This window comes from Rhyacophila brunnea, unplaced genomic scaffold (assembly GCF_057557595.1).
Source record: "Rhyacophila brunnea isolate RB1 unplaced genomic scaffold, BYU_Rbru_1.0 scaffold_41, whole genome shotgun sequence".
NCBI classification, from domain to species: Eukaryota; Metazoa; Arthropoda; class Insecta; order Trichoptera; family Rhyacophilidae; genus Rhyacophila; species Rhyacophila brunnea.
Window position 1 is genome coordinate 2,737,016 of NW_028233078.1, and position 24,403 is coordinate 2,761,418.

Sequence of the window (24,403 nt, forward strand, 5' to 3'; positions counted from 1 at the left end):
TCTTTTCCTTGATGTTAGCCGTACTATTCATGACAATTCTTTCAAAGAGAGTCATTTTCATTCCAGCTTGGCTCACATCTTTATCAACAACAATGGGGCCGAGTTGTTTATGATCACCAACAAGAACCAATCTCTTGCATCTTGAATTTGATATGGGAACGAGACTTACAGGTTCAGTGCACTGAACAGCCTCATCAATTAAAACAGTCGAAAATTTAAGTTTTGACAAAGCAGAATCACCAGATGTTATGCAAGTACATGTGATAACATCAGCAGTCTGTAATATATATTGTATTGTTTTTTTTCTTAACCCAGTCTTATTACATTTTTCTTTTGAAAAATTGTGATATCGATCAGTTTTTTTCTTTCTAGCTTCATTGATGATTATATCTGCTTGGACGTGAACAGAAAGAAATGATAGTGCATCTACTTGTGTTTCTCTGCGCTTTGAAACCAGTCTTACTACACGTAAGCCTGTTTTATGTATCTTCATTGCCAAATGATCTACTGCTGTATTGCTATTTGCAACTACTAATACTTTATTTGTGCCTTCTTTATTATGTTCGCTTGATTTTATTAAATTATAAACTATTGATGCACATGTAACTGTCTTTCCTGTTCCAGGTGGACCTTGAATCAGGGTTAGAGGTTGCGAAAGGGCAGCACGTGCGGCAAGTTGTTGTGAAGAATTCAGTGGTGGAAGATTTGGCGGGTTTATAAGATTAACATCACTAAATGTTTTATCACAAGCAAACATCCCATTTTTATCATTATTACCTTGTTTATCACTAAGAAATATTTCATTTTTACCATAGTTATCGCTATATAATATGCTATCATTATACCTATCCCTACTGCTATTATTTTCTTTTTTAGTTTTAGCAAGAGGAAATGGGAAAGTTCCGAGAATATACTTGAGAATTGTAGGATCTATATTAGCCATCTTATTAAGACTATTAAGCATTCTAGCCCTTCCAACATCTTTATAAACATACTCAACAGTATAAAGATTAGAAGATATAGAGTTATCAATACTAATAATCCTCATTTTTTTACCATTATCTTTATCCACTATTTTATAAACACTCGCCTTGATTTCATCAGAAACAGCTGTATTATTAACAATACAGGCTTTGATACAATGATGTGAATTTTCAAGTAAAAGATCATCACCAATCGAAAGCTTAGCATCGACATCTGTAACATGAAAATATACATAAACCATGTGTGAAGGATCTCTACAATGCCTATCATATTTGACATGCCCATCTTTCTTATTACCATCCATGTCATTACATTTATTACACACACATACAAATCGAACTTTTAAATCCTTTTCTTTTAAACTTTCCTTTAAATTCTTTTCGGCATCACATTCTGCTTCAACCAGTGCAGTGTAAATATTTCGATACTCCTCAAGTGTATACCTTAATTTTGTGTGGGGGAGATGTCCTTGGTCGGGTCTTTCTATGGCTACTAAATCAAGTTTGGTTAGGTGATCATTCTTCTTCGGTCCTTTCTCAATTGAATTTATATATTTAATTTGGTTCTCGGCTGATATTCTATCAAATTCTGCATGAAAAAGAGAAGATGTATTGTTGTGAAGAATAGCCTTTTCATTGACCAGGGAAGAATCGAGACAACGCTCTACAATCAACGGAGACCAAAATGAAGGATCACAACAGTTTCGACAAAGAATTACCCTCTCATTACCACCCATATCACTATCATCCCTTAAACTATCATCTGTCTCACTATCATCTGTAACACTACCATCTGTAACACTACCATCTGTAACACTACCATCTGTAACACTACCATCTGTAACACTACCATCTTTCTTGCACTCCACACTATCACTACTATTATCACAACCACTTTCATCTGTAACACTACCATCTTTCTTGCGATTCACACTATCACTACTATTATCACAACCACTTTCATCTATATTTATACTGCCATCATCCTTAATAGTATCTTTTTTAAACCATCCAAGATTAAAAATAACACAAGACTTGCATTTCGAACATTCAACATTAGAATCACCAACACAAACAACTCGATGCTTATTCTTAACCAAATGAAATATTATATGTGAGGCTGATGCTGATCCTCGAGAGTTACAATATGCCTGATTACACACACCACAACGGATATGTGTCTTCGTATTACAATAAACACAACAAGAACTCATCTAATTAAATGGGGGCTCTTCTTTTTTAAAAACTCAATTTTTGATTAATATCTAATGAGGCTTTAATATTTATTTGAAATATTTAAAAATTAACGGAATATTAAAATATATTATTTCATTAGAATTTAAAAATATTACTTTGAATTCAAATTTTAATTTTGCATCTAAATATTTCGGAATCTATGTTATTATCCGTATATAATTTTTCCCTCTCAATTTTTAATTTAATTTAATAAATAGTATTTAAATTAAATGACGAATTAGAACCGTACATACATGCTCTCACACTTCGTAAGACCCCTGAACTGATCTCATTTGAGAGAAGAAGAGCAGTTGATAAAGATAAATCAGGGGAAGGTGTCAAAAGATGTATCAAGGAGTTGTGCAATATTCCCAATGGGCTGACTACGTCTCAATAGATATAATTGATAAAAAGAAACTTAATCCATCAATAAAAAATAATACATTAAAGTAAATTATAAAACAAAGTAAAAGGGAATAACCTGACTAGTGCCATAAATTTGAAATCAATAAAAAATAATACATTAAAGTAAATCATAAAACAAAGTAAAAGGAAAAACCTGAATAGTGCCATAAATTAGAAACCAAGAAAATATAATTTAATGGCAAATAAACTCACGATAATTTAGCATTCTAAAAACTAATAGTAACATGTGCCATAACACGAAATACCATATGTCGTAATTAAGGAGTTGGAAATTTCGAGTGAATCAGAAGCGATTGCAAAAACAATAGGAGTGAAGAAAGCTTTAAAAGGTGAAAATGCATTTAGAAGATTTTTAAAGTGATGGGAGCAGAAAGAAGTATCATCAAGTCAGTCCAAATTACATTCAAAGTTTTGTGTAAAATGATTCGCATAGTTTTAAATCAAATTGAGCAATAAAAAAAAATCAAATTACTTTCTTTCAAGATTCTAAAGATAATGACAGGAATAATTATTAAGAAAATCTGTTCTATTCGGCAATCTAAATTTTTGTTTCAACAAATTTTAAAATACAAGGAACTAAATTCTTCAATATAAAAAAAAATTTAACTTACTTTCTTTCATATTTGTAAAGATGATATGGCGGAAATAAATATTAAGCAAGTCTGTTCTAAAAAGCATTTTGAAGTTTTTCTTTAATAAGATAAAATAGCAAAAAATCAAATAAGCCCATAAATTAATAAAATGAAAAAAATATTCAAGCGATTAGAAAAAACATAATATGATAATCGAAAAGGATTTAGCCTAATTATATTGATCACAAATTTTAAACTTTTTTGTGAATAACTACAGCTATTCTCGACAAGTTGCAAGAAATAAAATTTAAATATTTGATTTATGCTATAAAGAAGGCATAGCCGACCATTTATTATGATAAATTTTTTTATATATATAATTTTCATAGTGAAGATAAAAAAATTTTCTCTCAAAATAAGATTAAAAAAAATCTATATGCTAGAGAAAATTCATTCATAAATGAATAAAATATGTTTATATTGTTATCTAAACTACATTTTATTTTAATTAATTTTAGAAAAATTTAAAATTACATTTGAAAAAAAATTGAATTATATGACTCTATCAAGACAGTTTTATCAAATTGAAATTATTTTTCATTTGATTATATAGAAAATAATTTTATGTTGCCTCTCAAAATTTTAAGTTATAATTTTTATACCCATTCATAAAATTTATTTCAATAATCCCTTCTTATTTGTTAAAGCTTACCAAGGTACCTCTTCTGTATGGCAATGCACGTAGGTGTATAGTTATATCCATCTTTTCATTGCTATCAGGATATAAGATCATTATTTTTTTCTCGAAAAAGAACCACATATACAGTTTAAAAACTACAATTAATTACATGTGATTTTACTTCAAAGTTTCGTTTTGGCTTTTATAGGCTTTACATTTATTTAAGTTTTTATGTATATTTTAAATATATTCATAGATAAATTAACCTAAATTTAAGTTTAATAAGTTGACTTGAAATCAAACAAAAATCAGCTTATCATCCTTTTAGAATGCACTTGCGTTTATGAATTGTGTTTTATTATTTTAATCTTAATCTCATTCATCATTTAAAAGCTATATTTAATCTTTAAATACATTTTAAAACATTTAAATTATGCTTATATAAATGTTTTCTCGAAAATATAAGTAAAAAAAAGGATTAAAAGGGCGTAAATCTATTCTAAAAATATTCTTCCACTAGTACCCGCATATACAAATTCTTAGAATAATGTGTGTACCATGAATTTAAAAATGGATACTAGAATGTCTGTATTTAAAATATATTAACTTAAACATGAAAATTTTATCAAAATTTGGCAGGATTAAAAGTCGCTCCTTTAAGTAGACAGAACTATTATCATTTGTTTAAAATATCAAATACGATATTTCTATTGTTGATATTCATATACAAAGCATCTAAAACCAATAAAATAAGAAAAAGGAGATTTTCTGCACTATTTTTTACAAAGCCGAAAATTCCTACTTATATTACTATATGTTTACAGCTAAAATCATGCATTAAATAAATTAACTATTTACACGCAAATAAGATAATTTTTTGAAAATATTAAAATTATTCATGTAATATATAGTATAATAATTTAGAATATATAAAAATCTTAATATTGCAAAATTTGAGCTATTATTCTTTTGAATAAAATAAGTCCTAATATCAAATTCATTTATGAATACTTTTTCTAGTTTCAATATCAAGTATTGGAAATTAAATCGGGTATTATTACTACTCTTTTTGTTTTATCATATTGAAATACTGACTGAAATTCGAATTTATCTTTTAGAAAATTATTTATTTACTGTCTAAAATTTGGAGAACGTAAATAAGCCTTTTTTTTCTATTCAGTAGAAATACTGCAGCTTTATAAGTATTTTCATAAACATGGGCCATTCAACTTCAGTGATACAATTCATTGGCGTGAGCTTTTATTGTATCATCTATTTCTAAAATACTTATTTATATTTTTTAAATAGAAGTATTGACATATGTCTTCGTTAAAAAGTATAAACCAAAATCTAACATGGTTTATGGCTTTTCAAGATACTAATCTACAAATATCAGTGCGCCAAAAAAATTAAAAAATTTGTTAAATGACGAATTTCACTAATTAAGGACATGAAAATACAAGCACAAAAATTACATGAGAAATTCGAGATATAGTGTATATTTGCAATAAAATCATTTTATATAAAGCAATAGCGATAAAGCTAGGTCATATAAGCAATATCAGCTCTATCTAGAAGACTTTATACCAATGAAAAGTTTCTAAATATATTTTGGTAAGAGTGTGAAATACAATACCAGTAGTCATAAAACCCCATTTCAGCTGTAATGCTGAACAAGTAAATGTAAAATCAAAAAACATAGTATTTCAAAATACAATGTTTCGATATCAAAAATACGATAAATTATATTTAAAAATGTTTCTTAGCGTTACTTTAGTTAATTGAGATGTGATTGTATTTAGTATGTCTCGGAATATGAATATTGTACCAATATTTCCCAAATTGTCATTCGTATACAAGAATATGCAACTAGAAATTATATCAAATAAAGAAGAATTGTATTATGCGCTATCGAGCAGACGAATTCTTTTTAAGCGTTTAGACTACAAAATTTAATAACTGGTATTTAAACTACTGTAAAAATGAATTTTGAATGCAAAACATCAGATCTATGGCTAATACCAGCAAACAAATGCCAATTGATTAGTTAAAATATTCAATCGATATAGAAGATTATAATCACGCAAAATTTTTCGTATAGAGCATGAATAATTACTGCTGTTATAATAGAGTTGTGATAGATGATATGTCTGTTCTTATGTAGATCTTATCACAGAGAAGAATAAGCATGGAAAACGATTTCAGTAATAGAAGTCTAAAATGACGAAGCATAAAAACGAACATGTCATATCATTATTTCGAAACCTAATTATGTTTACATTTTAAATTTTTGTATAATTGAAAAATTCAAGATTTAAAGGCAAAACGATTCTAATACAAAAATTTAGGGTAAAATACAATGCACAATAGTTCTATCATTCATGGATGTTTTTTTAAATCTAATCCGAACTTATGCAACTGAAAAAAATAAATTAATGCAGAGTTCTATAAATATTCTTGACTTGCGTATAGAATCTTAAAATATAGCTTTTAGTGGTCTTAAAACAAACACAACTAGGTGAAATATTTCATTAATTGATTCTTGATCATTAAAAAAAATATTAAACCGCAAATATACCCACTAAAGCTTTTTTTTTACAAAAATGATGATTTAATATTTAACGCTTTACTTTTTTTCTTATTTATATTTACATTACTATTTTTTGTCAAAAATCAGAACAATAAAATCTAAAATTGTATTTAAAGACCTTTTTTTTGCATTTTTTTCTTAGTAATATTTCTCTTTTCTTGAGAAAAACCGAAGATAAACCATTTTTTTTATTTTATTTTCACGTATGTATATCCTATTAATATAATTTATATTCTATGAAATTTATCTAGCTAAACATGCATACGAATTGTCTATAAATATTAGAAAATAAAATCATTATTCTAACCATCTTAAACTGTTCTCTACATTTTCATATCATCTGCTAAAAACCAATAATTAATCTTATAGTTTGTTGTATTAATATCCAGATTTGCTAAAAAAATATATTGCATTAATTTATATTTAATATATAAAATACTCCATTTTATAAATTTACGTGTTAATTTTCTTATTATCAATTCCATCTTTTTAGATGTAGTCAGCCTATTAGAAAAATTAGGTAACTCCTGGATGCATCTTTTGACTCCTTCATCTGATCTATCTTAATCAACTGCTCTTCTTATCTCAAATGAGATATGTTCAAGTGTCTTGCTATCTTTTTTAATATAATTATAAATCACTAATTAGGTCTATTATAGTTTTTTATTTTACTTAAATATCATTTTAAGCTATCAAAGAGCAAGAAGATTTTTTACATCGACGTAAATATCACAAAAGTTGCAATAATATAAGCTGCTAAAAAATTCTTTAAATCTGGATTAAATAGGGAAGGGGAATATATTGATTAGGCGAAAGAAGTCAAAAGAATCAGAAATTAACCTAATTGAATTCAAAACAAAACAATCAGAAAATATTTGTGATTGTATTTGTAAACAAACCCACCTCTGAATTGTCCCTCGCTCAATATTTTCTACTTTCAAAATATAAATTTATTTTTCAGACCATTATAATATGGTCAATGTTCTGAGCATGAACACCCGCAGATATGTAACCAATTTTTTTTGATAACGTAATTTATCATGAGCAATGCCGTTTAACCCTAGGTCTAAGCAATAACTTTTTTTATAAGTGTAAGCTGTGATGTTATTTTCAAATAAATTATATTTAAATGATAAAAAAGATGTTTATATCCTTTAGATTACTTCTTCCCAATAGAGAGTGATAATTCGATCGCCTTTGCATTCCCATATCTTTGTGCATCGGTTCTGTTTTTAATTAGATGTATTCATAGTATTTTCCCTTTAAATTGAGTATCGTCGCACTCTTCTGTAAATAAACTGTAAACCAACTAATTAGAGTCAGAACTATTATATTGATATTTGTATCCATTCAATTAGCTGATCAATTCTCATGCGAAGTTAAAAAATACCAACCTCTGTGATATAAATCATGTAATGAAATGCATAATGTATATTTCAGCACTGAATATAAAAGAATGAGCGTAATTTTCAGTCTGTTACTGTTGCATATTTACCAAAAAAACTATCTAGGCTGTGTTTTGCTTATATAGTTCCCTTTTTTGAACCGAATATCAAGCTTTGATTTGTTTTTTTTATTATTTGCAACGTTATCTCTTCTAATTTTTTCTTAAAGACCCAATTTCTTATATATTTGCACTTACTTCGGAAAGGGTTTTGTGTTAAAAATATTTCATGTAATTCTATCCTGTAATATCTCCTCTTATCCGATTTCTGTATGAAAAATATAGAATTTCGGTCTTATTTAATGATAAATTAGCAGTGAAATTGTGGCATGAATTGAAAAAAATGGCTATGTAAATTGTTTTAAGGCAAGTAAACTTAAAGTAAAAGTTTTATTTACTCGATTAAATTATCATCAGTTTTATTCTAAAAGTCAAATTTGTAAAAAAAATAACTTATAAGGATATTCTTGTTTTCTATTTTTTGCATTTCAATAAAAATCTTATTTTTTTTCATTAGAAAACATCACCGCCCTTAATCCCTACAATAAAAGCCCGTAAATCGACGATAGGGTTTTTTTTAGCAGATCGAAAATAATTTGCAGTGAGATTGTGGTTTTACATTGATTACATACTAAAATTTATAGCATTATTCGTTAAATCGAGCGTTTATTATCTTTAAAATGCGTTATATTTATTCAAATCGATAGAATCTGATACATTTAATCTTTATTGTTTTCAGAATAATTTTAATTTTGCTAATAATTTATTTTCATGTTATAAAAGAAGGTTGACTTCTAATATAAAAATTATACCGTTTTCAAATTATTATGCCGATTTTTCAATCAATAAAGCTTTATCATATTATTGATACTAGAATTATACGGTATCTTACTTTAATATTGTCTTCTTTTATGCTACAAAAATTATTTTGTTATTTAAGCAGACAAAAAATCTTTTTACCATTTTATCTATCTACACTAATATCTTATAATATGTAAATAAAACATAAGAAAGCACACTTTCATTTTATATTTTTTCGTTGACACAAAATTTTATAAATATAATTCAAATCTAGACTACTCTCTGCAATATAAAATGTTTTTTTAATGTTGTATAAATAATATAAATATATAATCGTTGGCCATCATGTATATATGTTTTAATGTTATGTTATATAAGTGTTATTTAAATTAGGAAGAATTATTTAGTGTAAATCTAGTAAATCATAACCAGAATTTAAGTATATAAAAAATACATTCGGTTGTAGTTAAAAAAAATTATATTTATTGAACACATACAGAAATTATATAGCAATTCTCTAAAATATAAATTGATAAAATTGTCTGCACAATAGTGATTTTATTATAAATAATGTACAAAAGCCTCTTGTTTTTATTGAATCTAGACAATAAAATACCTATGAAAAAGATATAAACAAAAAAAAATATTTTATATTATGTAAAATTTGTTTTTTTGGCCAAAAAAAACGCAGAGTGTGCGCAAATAAAAATCATATTGGATTTTTTGATTAGAAAATATATGCATATTTTTAGATTATGATTGATGTGTAAGCGGATTTTTACTTGTTTACAGTATTGGTGTTTTCTTTGGAATTTTAAAGCGAGTTTCCAAAATACTATGTTTTTTTACTAGTGTAAAATATAAAGCTATCAACGATAAATTTGTCTTATGTATATCTTGTTGCAAAAAAAAGTTTTTATTAAACATTGTATTGCTGACATATAATCTATACCATTTTTCATAAAATTTTTTTTGCACTAATTTATTACTCTCGTTTATAAATTTCATCGGTAAGGCTTATTTCTCCGATACTTACAGTTTAATATATAAATTTTTAGAATCTAATTTTTTAATTTCGTTTATACTTTTCATCTTCAGCGTTTATTTCTTAGATACATACAAATGAAGAAATTAAATAAATTAATATTATATTAAAATTTACAAAAAAAATAACTGTTGATAAAGCATTAAGCTTTTATAAAAATAATTAGTATCTGTTTCATTCTATGTTGGACCTGTAATTAAAAACTATATAATCAAAAAAAAATCATTTATTGCATTTCAGAGATCAAAAAACAATAATTTGGGCCTTCTTTAAGTGTGATCTTTTTAGAAGCGAATAAAATTTAAACAGCATTCTTTCGATTTCAAATACTAAAAATAACGTAGGAACCCCGAGGAAAATGGATTTAAAATCTAATTCATACTATAACTGACATATAAATGGCGTAACAAAAAAAATTATGTGAAAATAGTATATTTTTATTATTTGAACATAAAAAAAGTAACATATAAGTTATCATAATAAAAAAAAGGATACTGCCCCTTTAGGTTCCTATGATTTTGAATCTTTTATGATATAACTGACATGCATATATGGTATATACAATAAAATGATCAAAAAATCTGTATCTTATAATATTTGAACACAAAAAAAGTAATTTTTAGCTATCATAAAAAAAAGCATACTGCCCTTTTAGGTTTGACAATCTATTCTACTTATTATATTTTCCCGCAGGCTTTACTAATATTTTTTTGCACAAAATAATCTTTTTACATATACATGCGGTTCATTTGAAAACATAAATGGCTATTATATATCCGTAAAATTATATAATTCAAAATTTTAAAAATTATAACAACAAAATTGTGAAGCCAAAAATATTATATATTTAAACAAGCTGTTTTTATCTAAAGAAAATTTATACAGTAAAAAAAATGATTGGTTTACACGGGTATTAAATGACAATTTTCGTATTTTTAAAGGAGATATATGTTTTTAAAAACGAAATATATAAACTTCATGATATAACACTTTAAATATGTATGCAATTAAATATACTCTAATTTTTTGTTTTAAATCATGGAAAAATGTTTTAAGGTGCTTTTTAAGTTTATTGATGTATAAGTGATATCGTGTTAAATATACCTACTTCAAATTTGGAAGAATATAAGATATAAATCATTAATAAACTTCTTATCGACTTAAAAATAGGTTAAAAAATACATGCAAAAATATTTGGCTTTTTTTATATCCACGATCACATATTTCAAACTTTAATGTGTTTTGTGGTAATATAACATGTCATTTATGCTAGAAAAAAGTAAAAATTTATGCATTTCAAGTAAATAATCTAGACATATTTTTGTTTTGACATATAATTCCCATATACGTACTTCCGCTCAATTTTTTTTTGTTTTTATCAAAGGTTAGACTGTATTTTTATGGGTGTTAAATTTCATTTAAATAATCCCTTTCTGAATCAAATTTGAGTTTGATATTTTTATAAAAGAATTTCTTCTTAATGCGTATTATTTGTTACCTTAATTATTTTTAAAGATGTAATCACCAATAGAAAAATATCTTGTCCATTTAAATTTCCCCTTCATTGAAACTTGGGGTTCTAGAATAATTGCCGAAAGACCATATTTACAATTTTTAAATATCTTTAATGTTTATTTTGGCGTCTAAAATGTGGAAAATAAATGTAATTTTTCATATAAACTGGTTTGCTAAACGATTAAATTTCCTTTTTTTTGATATATAGTTCTTGACATAATAAAATCACTGTCAATTAATATATTGGAATTTCAATCCCATTATACATTTATCTTTCAATTTTATACTCATTTAAAGAAAATATTCTTTAAAAGGTTTATTTTTTCGATAGTTTACTGCATATATATTACTTTTTTTAATTGATCTAAAAATTAAATTTATATGCTATTTCTTTGTATTTTTACTCAGGCTTTATTACTAACGTATTATTCAAATTACTGTGCATTATGTAGTTTATTTGACGATTTCAATCAATCGGCTGATATCAGGTTTGAAAATGATATCGACATTGAAGATATTATAAGAATCCATCACCAATCAAATGAGATTTATTATGATATACATGCATTTGAAGATTCAAAGGATGGGAATTTGCATACTAAAAATTCATTTGAAGATTCACAGGAACACAGTTTAACAAACCATGCATTTATAGCGTCGAAATCAGGAGAACAGATTACGAAAGATTGTAATACTTGTTGGACTACAGATAATATCCAAGATACTGTGGATATAAATTCTTCTCCTAATATAAATGAATGTATTTTATGCATGCAAAATTCGCGCAAACAACGTTGTTTGAAAAGAAAAATACAACCAAATGAATCTGAAGTTATATTAGGTTCCAATCAAGAAGAAAAAAACCAGGAAAATGTAATCAAAAATGATATTTATAGTGTAAAAATTATAGAAGTAAATAGTCGAGAAAATTTGAGAACAGAGAATGATTCATATATAAAAAAAAATACGCTTCCCCCTTTTTCTTGCTTCAAAAGTATCTTTTCGCCTTCATCTGATATAAAAATGGATATTCACAACATTTATTCTTTCATAGAACCACCTATAAATGATGTTTCAGATTTTAGCTGTAAGTTGAATGTAGAAGAAAATCATTATATAATAAAACCCCCTGTACTATCTAGACAAACGAAACTTTGTAAGAATTTCAAGACAAAATCACCAATTTCGGAAAGCAAAAGCTTTAAACCTTCATATTACAAAAAAATTCGGCCTATAAAATTTATTAAAGCAAAAAAAAGCAATAGTATAGTCTTAGAGAGATACAATAAAAATTGTGATGAATTCTTTGAATCTTATAAAAAATTAACGGAATTATATAAATGCTCAAAATTTGATGAAGACTTTTATTATGGTATTATAAGGGGTTTTCATAGTGAGAAAATTAATCCATGGATATACAAACACAAAAAAAAACCCGATCTTGGACTGCCAAAAGGATGCGATGAATTCGAATTCTTATCCACTTATTGTTTTGAGAAAATCTCTGGGTTTAAAGATCAGTCACAGACAAAAATTACGATATCGAAAATGTTTCATCCTATGTTTTTTTCACTCAAAAAAAAAATTGCAAAATCCAATCATTTATTTACAACTATAAAAAAAAATATATATTCTACACCCGGATTTAATTGTTTGCCATCAGGAATCAAGAGTATACTATTTTCTGTCGGTTACAATCCTTTAAAAATACAGAAATACTCATATGATGTTTATAAAAAAACAAAATTGGGCCTATATTTTCACTTAATACAAGTTTTAATTATGGTATTAAATCAAGATCAGAAAAACGAATTAAATACAGTCCATATGGCTTTAATACGAAATATAAGTAAAGAAGAACACCAGATAATATTTATAATTCATCAAATTACTCAAGTGATAAATAAATTCACCAGAAATTATAATAAAACAAATTGCACGATTCTTTCGGATTTTTTATTAATTTGTAACGCGATTCTGATAGAAAGATACGATGAAATAGGAAAGGAATTATATAACAAAAATATTACCCCAATATTTGAATTTTTTGGCATTTTCTGCAATTCAAAAGCCTTCAGATATACCAAATCAGAAGAAATTTCTTTTATTGCGAAATTTGATTGTGTTTTAAAGTTTGCATTAGAGGTGGATGTCAATAATTATAAACTAACCACGGATGTATTTTACGATTTATTCGTGAAAAAAAATTTAAATATGTTTTTGAAACCTATGAATTTCCTTAAAGTTTTTAAGATGAACTCAGAGGAATACAAAAGAGCGAAAATTATATTTTATAAACAAGAATTTAATGACAATATTACAAGTTTTGATGATTTTATAAGCTATACTGAAGAAATAAATAGGCAGATTAGGTCGATAAAATATTAATAAAAAGAAGTTTTATTTAAATTTAATAAGGATCAAAAATTTGATATTTCGTATACGAAATCGTTCAAATGAATAATAACTATATTATAATAAGCATAAATATTGTAAAATTCAATATTATTTATATTCGGGGATTTGAATTTTTAGTTTATAATAAAAACCAAACATCATGCAGCAAAATTAGTCACTATTCACGAGAAGAATTTGAATAGAACCAATATAATGGATGGTGATTATATAATTTTTATAAAATCTCTAAGGCTATTATTTGACAAAAAAAAGCCAGCAGAACAATAAGATATAATTATAAAAAAAGCACAGAAATTGACACGGGATTTTCGTATAGCCCATTTAACGGCTAGGTAAGCAGGAATTGTTAGAAATTTATATAATTTTGCCAATTAAAAGGACAAAGTATTAATTTCATCGAGTAAATGGTGTCTGATGAATATCTTTATATCTGCACATGATTTTTTATGTATATTTTGAATTCTGCTTTTTTTTAATGAAAAAAAAAGATTAGGGCTTTAATATATCACAAACTCCAAATTTTTGATCTTAGTATAAATCAGAAGTTCTAAAAGGTTCGGTAGGAGTTAATCCTTATTTTACGAACATAAATTATAATGAATAAGAAGTAAACGTATGATTTTTCCAGGTGTCCTAAATCCTATTTTTCTTTATGCATGGGTTGTTTTTTGGGTACAAAAGACTGCAAACATCTATCTATAATACATAAAAATACATCGTACCGTTCCGGAAGAATATTAAGAAAAATATAATGAAGCTAAAAAATCGATTATAAACCATGGATTTTTCAAGAAATGAATATATATTGTATTTTTGAGCCATGAGCCAATCTATATAATTCAAATAAATTTTTTTTTGTTGAATATAAAATTCAGCATACTCTATTTGATATGACTTTAACTGTCTGTGTCAAAAATATATACGCTTTTAACTTTTCTCGTAATTTTATGCTGTACTTGGAGATACTTTATTGAATTTTGGCCTTGAATATTTTCACGGGTGCAAAAATCTTACATAACATCTTGGAACGTATTTTAATTGTACTTTTCTAATATATAGAAAGAAAAAAGATTATTTTTTATTTCTATTATAATGCCAAAAGATGGAATTTTTAACTATGAAATAAATGTAATTTCACTTGCACAATGTCCATGATCCTTATATTTTATACAAAGCCTCTTCAACATGAGATTGTGCATTAAATTATGTTCTAAAAAGCATGAAAAATCACTTTCAGTTAAAAAAAATTTGCACACATTTAAATTATAAAGGGGAAGATAACACAAAAATAAAAAATTTATATATATGAGGTGATGTAAGAAAAAAGTATATAGCTATAAATACAGATTGTATAAACTTTTAGTAAATATAAGAAGCTATTCTTGATGAATAAACATAATGAACAAAATGATATATATTTTTTACTCGATTTCATTTTCTTTTACCTTTATCTAAAAAAATTAAATTATAAAATAAAAAGATAATCTTTGTTTGTATACGTTGGAAGTTAGCGAGCTTCATATAGAAGTACATATTTATTTTTGAACAAATATATTTTGTATCATTGAATATTTATTATATGAATGCTGTAGTTAATTATAAGTTTGGATTTCCTATTGCGCTCCTATACATCAATAGCTCAGTGTTAAACAAAATAGTATTCTTGTTAAAAAAAAAAGAGAAAAACTAAAACACGAAATTTATCACTTAGTATCACTGTAAGTATTCAAAAAAAGCTCTGATTTTTACGATGAAAGATTTTTTTTAATATAAATATTTACCGTGTTAGTTCTTAATTTTGACCCACTAATATTTTTAAATCCACTAATTTGATCGTTGTCGTTAATATTTATAATTAAGCCTTTATTATATGTTATTATACACATCTACGATAAAAATAAAAAATAAATCACCTTCATAAAAATAGGCCGTATATTTAACGAAAAAATTGTCGAAACAGAAACTAAGAAAACATATTTTGCTGGCATCTTAATTACCATTAATCTATAAGTGTTAGGAAAAATTTATACCATAAGTCGTAAAATTCGATGTTGTGCTAGCATAATATCATTTAGATACGACCTAAAAAAACTCGAAATTCCAACTAAATTGAGGAATATAATCAAAATATAGAATTGATAGCAACCTTAAACTCATAGTTCTTGAAAAGAGGAGAGTTATCGAATAAGAGGTAGATATAAGAATATAGTCAAGAGTATAAATATTATTGGAACAGCGAAATCAATCAAGTTAAGCTTGAAGAAAAAACATCTAAATTACCATTTCAAAATTTAATCATAAAAAAACCTTGGATTTTTTATTATGGTATATTCTACCCAATAAATTGTAGTTCTATTTTTAGTAAAAAAATATCCAATTATATGCTTGTTATTTATTCAATGTGATTCCATTTAAATTCCGAAAAAAAAAATTAAGTTTAGGGCGATAAAAAATGATTTTTAATTCTTTTTGAATAATTTGTAGCATTGATGTTTCACAATAAAATTCTTTACTAGCCAAAAAGGCCTTTTATAATATTTTTTGAAAAATACCATCCCTGATAAAATTAAATGGTGTCGGAACAAAGGGGACTTTAAAAATTATTAAAATATTTTTTTATTTTTTATTTTATTAGAGAATTAAACTCTTTTCTATTCTAATATTAGTAAATAATATATTTCTATACGATTATTGCGAAAATACGGACCTATTTTATCACTAGAATTTACAAATTGTATAAGATAATAATGTATATAAATATGCGCTTTATTAAATGTATAAAACCCTCTTCAAAATAAATTAGAATTATATATACTTATGATAACATGATAACGGTGAAAATATTTTAAAAACAATAAACATAATGTATTTGATAGATACAAAACTTTTACTTCATAATACAATTTAAACTTAAAATCAGTAGTAACGTTTCTTCCAGATGTGCTATATGCGATAATTCTACAATATATTAAATCTTTAAGTTCTTTTTTCTCGATTAAGCCCACGCATGCTCTAGTTTTATTGATTCTTTAGATTAAAAGAATTTCTTAAGTATTCTGTATGAGTGCTGGATAACATTAGATCCAACAATTCAGTATAAACTCAATCAAACGTATTATAGTTATCATATTTTGGTTACACAATGAACAAGAGAAAAAAAATCTAAAATTAAAATATTGTTTCATTTATAGATCACAAGAGGTATGAGTTGCTCCGCCATAGTTAGCAGTATTATTTAAATTGAATTTATGGTTCAGTTTCAAAAAATGTTTGACTTTTATCTTTTTATTAGAATTTGTTTTTAGGCTTCATCATAAATATTATTGGTAAACTATTTTATTTAATCATATTTCTAATACTATTATCATACATTTTAGCTATTATTAAAATTTTTTTAGTTTTTGTACCTGCTGTAAACACTAAGGATTTTTTATATATTGTATCCTTTTATAGTGTACTTTTTTTTATTAGTCACCCATATTAATTTTTATAATTCTTTCATGGTTATATAATATATTTAGAAATTATTTGCGTGTTTTATCACTGTTTGCTATCTTTTTTTGCTTTATTAGTTCAATTTTAATCTTTATCTATTGATTTGTACAATTGAATTACTTTTTATGAAATTAATTAGTGATTTATCTTGACAGATGAATATTCTGAAAAAATTCTTTCTTGGTGGTATTTTTTTATAAATTTAAGTATGAATAAATATTCTTTATTTGAAAGTGTGCTCAATAAAATTACTCTACCTATAATATTTGTCTATTTTTAGGCTTCTTGCTTGCTTGATTTTTAAACAATATATCTACGTGCGAGAGCATGATAGTTCAAATTAATTTCGATCCAAATAGTAATCAATAATGACTTATATATTGTGTAAACGCTAGTTAATCTTTTTATTTTAATATTCTTTGATCAATAAGCTTAAGTTGAAAAAATACCTTTAGTGCTAAAATTTATAATTTTTTATTGTTTTTTGTTCAATTTCAGTTGTTAAAACATAAAAATTTTTGCATTACTATTTTTTATGGAAGTTTTGTGCTAGAATTTTTTTCTTATGGTGCGGTTGGTGGTTTCTTCGCCATTTTAAATCTTTTTAAGCCTAAATAAAAAAAACCTTTGTTGTTTTTTTGGTGAACAACATATTTAATCGTATTATTTTTTGCAAAATTTGATTCCATCAAGTTATTGGGTTTTAAAACCTTTTTATTATGCTCCATGATGCATATCATATAAAATTTGATTAATATTGATGAAGTTGAATACAAAATATAGTTTTATTGGTTCTAAATGTATTAAAAAACATAAATTTTTATTTATTTATTTATTTCAATCTGATTTTATTTTTGGTTATGTTATTCTAGTAGAAGACAAGAATCATATTTTGCCTAAAAATCTGAAAAATGAAATCCACTTCATTTGTTACAGCTGCACATAATCCAGTATGAATTTTAAAGGACCGAATAATATTATTTTTTGTAGAATTTACATTCCTATTTTTTCGGAAATTTACCTTTATGGTGTTACGAATTAACAATTTTGGGGTATGTTGGGCCATTTTTCATTTTTTTTGGGTAAAAAATAAATACAACGATTACAATATGATTAATTATAACTTTTTAAATAAATTCTTTTGTAGGAAGAACTAAAATTTAGGGCTTATATATATTATACGAACGAAAGCATCTTATGGTATGTCAAACCTTTTTTATTGCTTTCTTTTTTAATATAAATATTAAAAATTAATTTTTAGGATTTTTAATCTTCTTCTTTTTGCGACTTTTAAATTCCAAGTTTACATATTTATATCTTTAGTTTTGGGGAATATAATATATTCTTAAAATTCGATGCTGCATAATATAACATGGGATATGTTTTTTCTGTACTTATATTGCGCTTACGATCCGTTAAAATTTACGTTTTTTAGGCATTTTTAGATCTTTAATCTGCGTATTTGTTTTTTAAAGTATTCGCCATGAAAATTTTTTTTATACTTTTAATTGATTTAAATGACATCAAATAAGTTGCATTTATATTGTAAAATCATATATGTTTCCGAGTTTAGTTTTAAAAAGCGCACTCCGTTTATTAAAATAATTTTATAGCCTTTTATGAAAAAAAGACATTATAATATCTAATCAGATATTCTTATTCTTTGATTTTACATAAATAAATATAAAACACAATTTTTTTCTGGAATTACATTTGATTGTGATAATAATATTTTTTAAAAATTTTCTTTTATTCCAAAATTTAAGCAGAATAAATTTTCAAATGGATCTAATGTGAAAGAAACTTTTTAATGTCACCTAGCAAGATATATATATTTTTATGGTCAAAATACTAGCAATATGTCAGTTAAATATCAGATATTATAGAAAATTATACTGTAAACAATCCGATTTTATGTAATGGTATTTTAAGGTTGGGTAGCGTGTATTTTCACGGATTTCTAAAATTAAAGCGAAGTTAAATAAAAGAAAATTTGAATGAAATAGAAAAAGAAACAGGAACAATATATAATAGGTTGTTGTCTTTTTATAAAATCAATACTTTTATTTCAAATACATACAGCGAAAACTCAATTTAAGCAACAATATACATATATAATATACAGAAGAACACTTGATGTCTTATTAAACTGTTACGGCAAGATTTATCTAAAAAACTTGTGTTTAATGCTGGATTAAAGGTTAAAAATAGTGACAGATTTATAGACTCGAGTTGAAACAATTGTTCATTTTCATAAATATGAAGATGGTTTACGTTGTAAAAGGTTACTGAAATTCTGCAAAATAGATGCGTAATATATAAATATTATTATACAATGATTTGAAATATATCACTGCTTATCATTGTATTCAGAGATTAAGCAGAATGTTTTTTTGTATAAAAATAACAAATTAAGATCAATTTCATCTATTATATTGTTATAATATTAAAAAAAACTTCCCTATTTACGCAGAAAGAATATTTTTTTATGATTTTTTCTGACTCTTCAAAATAGAACTTCCCCTAACAACAATTCACCCCAATAAATTGGATTTAAATTTATTATAAAATTGAATAATACACCAAAGTTTAAATTAAAACATTCTTTATCTTTTAAAAATTTAAAGGTGGGCATTCGGGATCTCAAAACCAATGACAAATCTTGAGGTTTTGGTGGCTTAAGAGGCGATCTAAAATTCTAAATACATGAAAAAATATAATTTTTTAGATCACATAAACCATAAACTGTAAATTAAGCTCTATTAGAGATTTTTAAACTTTGCGTGATTTTATTTGACATAACAGAACAAAAGCATAAAATTGTATTAATTTTTGTTCTATAGAATCGAAAGCTAATAAGTGGGTAAAGGGGATTTTTGGTGGCACAAATGCTTGCTCTGAAGTTTATTTTAAATTATTATTTTTAAATCCCAAGAAAAGATATCGTTCTCACTACCAAAATTTTAATAGATACCGCCTAGTGGTAAAAGATACAACAAAAACCTTTAAGCTACCCCAGTGATAGACCACAATTTTTCATAACTATATAATTTTTTTTATTGCTTATGAGGTTTGATTATTTTACTGAATGAAAGAAAAAAATCAAAACCATTAATTTGGCTTCTAGATAACGTTAATCTCATTATTATTTTCATGGAAGTTAGTAACACGATTAAAAAGACAAAGAATACTTTAAATTTTGAAATTACATTTAAACACTTAATTTTGCCAATAAAATTTTATTTTACTGATTATGTTGTCTCAGAACTTTTCCATGAGCTTGGGTGTAAATAAATATAAAGTAAAATAAGCATAAAGTATATTTCGAAATAATTTTCATCATAGATTCTTCACCCAACAATCAATTTTAAAAATTATATGCATAAGAATTAAATTTTTTAAAATGAAAGAAAGTCACAAAAAATCAAAAATAGGGGCCATATATATTAAACTTTGTGTAGAAACAAGAATGTTTGTATTTAATAGGGCCTATTTAATTTGCAAATTTTTAGACCATGATGCTTTGTTGTAGTAAAAATTTACTTATAGCACTAGTTATGTATTTTCTAGCATATTATAATATACTAAAATTCACACTACAAAATTGGTTTTCTGCGGATCAATTTTTGATGAGGTTCTTATAGGAACTCAATGATTACAAAAGATTTTTTACCTATATTAAATATAAGAATTGATAAATTAAGTCTATTTTTCTGCGTATTTCAATAAAAGGCACTTAAAAATTTGGCATTAGTTCTGCAAGATCATATTATTTGATTTCCTTAATAGTGTATTGTTTTTTTTGCAATTGGGTATTGTATGGCAAACACAGGCACAATTTTATTCAAATATATTTATTTAGTTAAATCCCGTAGGTTAAAGATGTTTTTTTTGTCATTTTCATGTCTATCACGGGTTTATCAATCTAAACGGTGCCTTTTGGGTGCGTATTTAATGTCGGATATAGTACATTCAAGTTTTAATTTTGTTTAAATATAATTAATATCATAAAAAACCACATAATATCTTTATATTAAGTCATAATGTATAAAGGTCCTTACGAGATACCATAAGTTAAAAATTAAGTTCTTGGGAACGAATACGTGATCAACGACATGTGCACAAGTAATAGGGTTGCGTTATACACATAATTCAATGATTCTTGATTTATATTGAGAATATAGGGCTATGCTAAGACATCTAAAAAAACGTTTATAGTTGGACTGCTTTATAGAGCCTTTAAGGTTCTTCTGGTTGAAAAAAGTAAAAGATTAAAATTACTAAAAATAAATGATTTGAGCTTAGAAAGTTAGGTAAGGTGAATTTAAAGAAAATATAGTCGGTAAAGTATAAATAAAACCTGCTTTATGAAGCCACTAAAAATTTAGCTTGATTTAAAAAGTGTATAAAATAACGTGATAAAATATTCACTCAAACTAAATCACTTCTAATACCATAAAAAAAGTGAAATTGTAATAACAGATAATGGATAAAAATAATCCAATTCAGTACTGAATAAAATAGCAATTGAATAATTTAGGCATAAATCGATATCAGATACAAATAAAAATATTATTCAAAGCCACATTATAATAATTACGCATACATAAGTGTATTTTTTGATATATTGAGAAAGATTATAAGTGTTTTTTTCCAGTTGTCAAGGTTTTGTAAAAATCTAGTAGTCTGTTGGCGATCATCTTAATGTTTTAATTAAAATTACATCAATTTTGAACGCAGGACTCATGTAAAAAAATATAGGCTTGAGTCAATGATCTACGTTCTCAAAAAAAAATTAAAGTTTCTAAGGTTCCTAAGAATAGCTACCGATGTTTTTATTGGAGGTTTTTAGCTAATTGGTTCTTTTGGTTAATCTGTAATATCTAAATATACAGGGATGGTCTCAAATTGCTCATATTTACCGATTTACACGAGCAAAAATCTTATGCTATGATATAGAGACAATATTTCGATAAAATCAACATATGGTATTCTTCAGATAGTTTAAATATATTATTAATGAATTTTATATCTGTGTGCATAGTTTACAGCACATATAGTTGAATTTTGAGCATTCAAAAATGTGAGCCAATAAAAAATTTTGATATTTTCAAAATGTGACGTGTAAACACACCACCAACAAGATTATTATATGATAGACAGATTCAAGAAATAATGAAGGCTGGAATACTGTAAAATAAAAATAGGCACAGTGTAAAAATATGATAGTTTATAAACATATAAAACTGATAAAGTGCGAAGAAAATTGTTGCAGACAATTTTAAAGAGAAAAAAAATCTCGACAATTAGATCACATTCTGCATTAACTGACATATAAGCATGTAAAAATTAATAATTACGTTGGGATGGTTGATAAGTGTTAATGCTAGACTTAGTTTCAGATGTAAATATTGACGATTCAAAACCTTTCACTGTTAGATATATAAAAAACAGCAACCTAAATTACATTCCGCAAAGATTTCTATTAATAAATTGTTGAAGTATGTCAAAATATGACATAAAAGATACCTAAAGGAATTTGAAGTAACGAATCCGATAGAGGCATATATACAAACTTTTTGATTGTGAAAGACACCTTTTAAATAATATGTTTCTAAAGGTAGGAAAGTGTTGAATAAGATTTCGAAAAGGTGAATATAGTCGAAAGTATAAATATGCTGATCGCACTGTAAATAAAGAAAGTTGTGCCCATGAACAAAAACTATAATATAACCATAAATTTCTCCCTATAAATAAATATAATTATGGCAAGATAAAGAAATCCATCTTTAATATACATTATTTTAATGTCGATTTAAAAACATAACTACAAGTAATAAAATAATAATAATTATTATAATTATAATATACGAAATCAGTTGATGAGTATAGACCAAGGAAAATATAAAAAGACGCTGAGAAAGGTTTTTTAAACAATCCAATTGGGTATGACTAGGTCTTTAGTGAAGTAAGGTATATATCGAAGATACTTCAACCATAAAAGCCAATTTTTTTATATTTTAATATAATTTCTATCTATAAAAGTTAGAGTGTAATTATAATTGACTATATTTGTTATATTTACTTTTTGAATGAATATATTTTATATTAGATTTTAAGTTCAGTTGAAAAATGCACATGTGTGCGTAATGCCTTTAATTTAATTTCTTTCTTTTTAAATCTATGTTATGAAATTTTGTAATTTTTAATTTCATCTAACGGTTCTACTGGAATAATATTAATTAAACAATTTTTCCATACCTAATGGCTTAAATAATTAAGATTAGGTTTATCACAGCCCTACAGACGGTTTGTTATTTAAACTGCAACCATTTATAGGACTGTGATTTTTAATCTTCCATACCATACACTTAAAAACCTAAAGAATATAGATTTAATTATATGTTGATTGTTAATCGGGTTTAATCATGTTATTTTAACTTTTCGATCAAGCATTTCAAGAAATTTGGTTCAAGTCAAAAGAACACAATCAACCATGAGAGGCATTAAAATAGCATAATTTTTTGTAATTCATATTAAAATCTAGTTCACAATCAAAAAAATTGAGTCATTTAATAAATACTTAATATTTACCGCTACATAAACTCAAGCAATTTTAAGTCTCTATAAAAGATACTGCATAGATATTAAGTCTTTATGTTTTGCCCATGAGCATTAGATTTAGTGTGTCTGAGACGTTGGCAACTTAATATAAAATATAAGTACGAAAAATAGGAAAATTTTTTATAAAATATACTTATAAAATCCATATTCAAAATTACAGTTATGACAAATAAAATCTGCTGATTTTGTTTCTAAATGTTAATATGAATTGGTTTAAAAATGCTTGCACAACTAAATTATATCCAATAGACAAATTTCATGAAAATTGTTTCTAAACTTTTTAAGACAGAGAAATAATTTGTCTGCTTAAAAATTTTAATCTTTTCAAGATTAAATAATGTTTATTACCTATATTGGGAATAGAAAATATATATTCTGGTCAATTAATTTCCCATAATCTTTTCAATTTATGCCTTTTAAGGATTAAAATTCGTAATTATTATTTGCCCAATACTATAATAGGCTTTATACCATAATATCATATGTTTGGGTTTTTTTAATTAAAATAAATCATGCTTTTTTTTACACCATTTACCTATATTTTTCTTTCGTCCCTAATAACTATTATTTCTTTC